The sequence below is a fragment of the Schistocerca piceifrons genome, unplaced genomic scaffold (assembly GCF_021461385.2).
Source record: "Schistocerca piceifrons isolate TAMUIC-IGC-003096 unplaced genomic scaffold, iqSchPice1.1 HiC_scaffold_362, whole genome shotgun sequence".
NCBI lineage: Eukaryota > Metazoa > Arthropoda > Insecta > Orthoptera > Acrididae > Schistocerca > Schistocerca piceifrons.
In genome coordinates this window covers 47501-52500 of record NW_025728584.1, presented here as the reverse complement: position 1 = coordinate 52500, position 5000 = coordinate 47501, and the positions used below count along the sequence as shown (strand labels likewise).

The window sequence follows — 5000 nt, the reverse complement described above, 5'->3', positions numbered from 1 at the left end:
CGGCAATGACGCCACCCGCACCCGTTCGTGCACCACCCCAACCGCCAAACTCGCACCTCCAGCGGATGAACGGCGGACGTTTCCCGCACTCGTAAAGTGCAATCCACCCCTATAACTTGCGTTTCATGAAGAGTTATTTCCAATATGCGACATTCCCGCTGTCCGTATACATGAGCCGCGACCTGTACCACTTACGAGCGAGAGACGCGATCGCGTTGCTCACTGTACGGCGTCCGATACCGAGCCATCAGCATGTCGGTCCCCATGCGCGTTGCACTCGCACTCGCAGTCGCAAAAACGTGGGGCAAATATATTACGCGGAAGAGTTATAACAGACCGAGCCCCACTGCATGGGGGGAGTCTTTGTCACTAATGTACACAGATGGAACATTTTGGACTGGAACCAGATTACCCGTACACACGGCGCTGATTAGTAATCAATGCAGAGCCATCAAACTACAGCAAATATACACAACTGTCCGTATACATGCTGAAAGAGTCTGCCCAAAATGGGAACCACACGTCAGCCAGACACTCTGATCACGCACCACTCTCTGCTTCTAACAGGCGCACATACAATATGTAAGCACCAGCATGGAACAACATCCAGTGCATCTTCTCCGCCACATTACACAATCCACACTATCACAACCAGACCAGGAGGTCCGTGCGGAAAATACAATATCCCAGCCTTTCGACATCCACCATTGCGCAGACCAGGCACCAACACCCACACATGTCCTATACAACGGTGCACCCAACATCACAATAGTACCTCCTGTCACAGCGCACAAACAATGACATGAGTCAAAGACACAGGTCTCACACAAGCATAGAATTGGAGCGCCGCCTCTAATAAGCCAAAGGTGCATCCTGACGTGACAAATCTGATCATGTCACAAGCATTCACTTACTATAATCACTATCAACGAACCTGCCGCCCCCGCCCCCCCCCCCCCCTACACCTTTCCGTACAACAACGTGTAACCTAACCTAACCTAACCTAACCTATGTTGTACCTTAACCTAACCTATGTTGTACCTTAACCTAACCTATGTTGTACCTTAACCTAACCTATGTTGTACCTTAACCTAACCTATGTTGTACCTTAACCTAACCTATGTTGTACCTTAACCTAACCTATGTTGTACCTTAACCTAACCTATGTTGTACCTTAACCTAACCCATGTTGTACCTTAACCTAACCCATGTTGTACCTTAACCTAACCCATGTTGTACCTTAACCTAACCCATGTTGTACCTTAACCTAACCCATGTTGTACCTTAACCTAACCCATGTTGTGCCTCAACCTAACCCATGTTGTGCCTCAACCTAACCCATGTTGTGCCTCAACCTAACCCATGTTGTGCCTCAACCTAACCCATGTTGTGCCTCAACCTAACCCATGTTGTGCCTTAACCTAACCCATGTTGTGCCTTAACCTAACCCATGTTGTGCCTTAACCTAACCCATGTTGTGCCTTAACCTAACCCATGTTGTGCCTTAACCTAACCCATGTTGTGCCTTAACCTAACCCATGTTGTGCCTTAACCTAACCCATGTTGTGCCTTAACCTAACCCATGTTGTCGCCTTAACGTAACCCACGTTGTCGCCTAAACCTGCTCTGTAATTGTTATACGACTCGTTCAATTACTGTAGTGTTGCCCACCCGCAACCCTCGCAATATAGTTCGCTACTCGCACTGCCCGCACCCCTGTGTATCGCTTCATGTTAAACACCTTGCAAGTCTTGCTCACTTTCCACATGCTCCTGCTGTACACTGTAATGTGGATGGCAGCAGGACGTACATGCCGCCCCTCCCCACGTCCCCACCTTGCCCCCTGCCTTCGCAAGCTGGTTGGTGAGAAGTTTGCATGTTCAATGCCCTTCGCATGCGACGTACTCAGGCTACGTTGTGGTGCGGCCTGTGTCAACTGTCCGCTGATGTCGTACGCGTGAACCACAATCTGTACTGCACATTCGTCCTTATGTACTGAATGATACATCGTGGCACATGTGTGACCGCACAACGACTGCGCCCAAAAACGGCGGACCATACAGTGCAAATATTGTGCACGCAGCTACGTGTCGTCTCCCTATGAGAGCTGGATTGCAGTGTGGTACGCCATAGAGACGTGTGGGAGGAACGGACGCCGTGGATGGCGATCAGCATGAGCTGTCTGTTGATGTATTCGGACCTAGTCGTCTCTCCTCACACACCGTGATGGCATGGTGCACCGCGTTCCATATCTGCGACATGCTACAGAGGCCGGTTGACAGTCGTTCGAGCAATGGACATCGCATACGTACGGGGGCCACCTTCCACGTATTGTCTAGGCGTGCACATTTTGTTGCGTGTATGTGGGCAGACGTAGTGTGGCGTGACACCTGACACAGGCATGCAATAATCGTTGAAGTTGCAAATGGCGATGGACGCCTGCGTTTTCTGGTGAAGTTACGCAAATGAACAAATGGTAACCTGTTGTGGTGCGGTTGTTCTCGCTAGGGGTGAATCGGTGATGGCGACGATAGGTTGAGGTACTAACCGGTTGTTCCAGCGATACCCACCATGCCGACGAAACTGAACGGCATCTGGGTGTGAAGCGATACGCGGCGGTGGCTGGGTGGGACCGTCCCCGGCCGGTGAGGGGGCGCCTCCCGGCGTGCTGGCCGCGCGGTGCGTGGGCGCACGCGCTACAGCCGGCTGGTGGGGGCGGCCAGTGGCAGGCGCGCCGGCCGACGGACGCGGCAGGCGTCGCAGCTGCGCGCCGGCGCACCCTGCGCGCGGCGCCGTGCGGCCAAAGTAGGTCCTCGCGGGCCCGGTGCGAAGCGCGGTGGACATCTTCAGTGTGCTGGTCCGATTGAGGACTGTGTGCGTTGAGGATGCGCCGCCGCCCGGCGCTCGGCGCCGCGACGCCGTCTGCTGCTCGGTCGCCCCAGCGGTTCTCGCTGGTGGTTTGTATCGCAGCTGTGCGGATGTGTTGGCGCGTGCGCTGTGCTGGGAGAGTTCGCTTCGGCACCCAAGTGGGGCTTTTGTCCTTCTGTGGCGCTGGCGTTGGAGCTGCCGGTCACCGTAGGTGGCGCGTGTTGTCTCCCGCCGGCAATGCCACGACAGCACGCTCCCGGGCCTCTGTCGGCAGCGGCAAGCTCAGTTGGGAGCACGGGTGGTCGCACCGAAAGCGTCTACTCGCCTAACTCCGGGCGATTGCGCCTCTCTCGAACCCGACCAAGTACTTGGGACGGCGCTGCGCGCCGCCGGGACCTGAGAGGGTTTCGAGGTGTATTGTGCAGGGGAGCTCAGCCTCCTCCTGTTTGCAGAATGATTGAGCGGACGCTTGCGTGTTCGCGCGGGCCCCCGGGACACACTCCCGGGCGGCCGGCTGCTCAGCTCTAGTTGACGCAGCTCCCTGGTTGATCCTGCCAGTAGTCATATGCTTGTCTCAAAGATTAAGCCATGCATGTCTCAGTACAAGCCGCATTAAGGTGAAACCGCGAATGGCTCATTAAATCAGTTATGGTTCCTTAGATCGTACCCACGTTACTTGGATAACTGTGGTAATTCTAGAGCTAATACATGCAAACAGAGTCCCGACCAGAGATGGAAGGGACGCTTTTATTAGATCAAAACCAATCGGTCGGCTCGTCCGGTCCGTTTGCCTTGGTGACTCTGAATAACTTTGGGCTGATCGCACGGTCCTCGTACCGGCGACGCATCTTTCAAATGTCTGCCTTATCAACTGTCGATGGTAGGTTCTGCGCCTACCATGGTTGTAACGGGTAACGGGGAATCAGGGTTCGATTCCGGAGAGGGAGCCTGAGAAACGGCTACCACATCCAAGGAAGGCAGCAGGCGCGCAAATTACCCACTCCCGGCACGGGGAGGTAGTGACGAAAAATAACGATACGGGACTCATCCGAGGCCCCGTAATCGGAATGAGTACACTTTAAATCCTTTAACGAGTATCTATTGGAGGGCAAGTCTGGTGCCAGCAGCCGCGGTAATTCCAGCTCCAATAGCGTATATTAAAGTTGTTGCGGTTAAAAAGCTCGTAGTTGGATTTGTGTCCCACGCTGTTGGTTCACCGCCCGTCGGTGTTTAACTGGCATGTATCGTGGGACGTCCTGCCGGTGGGGCGAGCTGAAGGCGTGCGACCGCCTCGTGCGTGCTCGTGCGTCCCGAGGCGGACCCCGTTGAAATCCTACCAGGGTGCTCTTTATTGAGTGTCTCGGTGGGCCGGCACGTTTACTTTGAACAAATTAGAGTGCTTAAAGCAGGCAAGCCCGCCTGAATACTGTGTGCATGGAATAATGGAATAGGACCTCGGTTCTATTTTGTTGGTTTTCGGAACCCGAGGTAATGATTAATAGGGACAGGCGGGGGCATTCGTATTGCGACGTTAGAGGTGAAATTCTTGGATCGTCGCAAGACGAACAGAAGCGAAAGCATTTGCCAAGTATGTTTTCATTAATCAAGAACGAAAGTTAGAGGTTCGAAGGCGATCAGATACCGCCCTAGTTCTAACCATAAACGATGCCAGCCAGCGATCCGCCGCAGTTCCTCCGATGACTCGGCGGGCAGCCTCCGGGAAACCAAAGCTTTTGGGTTCCGGGGGAAGTATGGTTGCAAAGCTGAAACTTAAAGGAATTGACGGAAGGGCACCACCAGGAGTGGAGCCTGCGGCTTAATTTGACTCAACACGGGAAACCTCACCAGGCCCGGACACCGGAAGGATTGACAGATTGATAGCTCTTTCTTGATTCGGTGGGTGGTGGTGCATGGCCGTTCTTAGTTGGTGGAGCGATTTGTCTGGTTAATTCCGATAACGAACGAGACTCTAGCCTGCTAACTAGTCGCGTGACATCCTTCGTGCTGTCAGCGATTACTTTTCTTCTTAGAGGGACAGGCGGCTTCTAGCCGCACGAGATTGAGCAATAACAGGTCTGTGATGCCCTTAGATGTTCTGGGCCGCACGCGCGCTACACTGAAGGAATCAGCGT

The 5000-nt window shown here is 53.8% G+C and overlaps 1 non-coding gene across 1 annotated transcript in view; it reads left to right on the top strand.

Moving 5' to 3' along the window:
• Positions 1-3406: 3406 nt before the first annotated feature.
• LOC124746634 overlaps positions 3407-5000 on the top strand; it is a 1909-nt gene continuing 315 nt past the window's right edge. Inside the window, exon 1 of the ribosomal RNA XR_007011425.1 lies at positions 3407-5000. This exon is cut by the window's right edge and continues 315 nt beyond it. This is a non-coding gene — a ribosomal RNA (small subunit ribosomal RNA).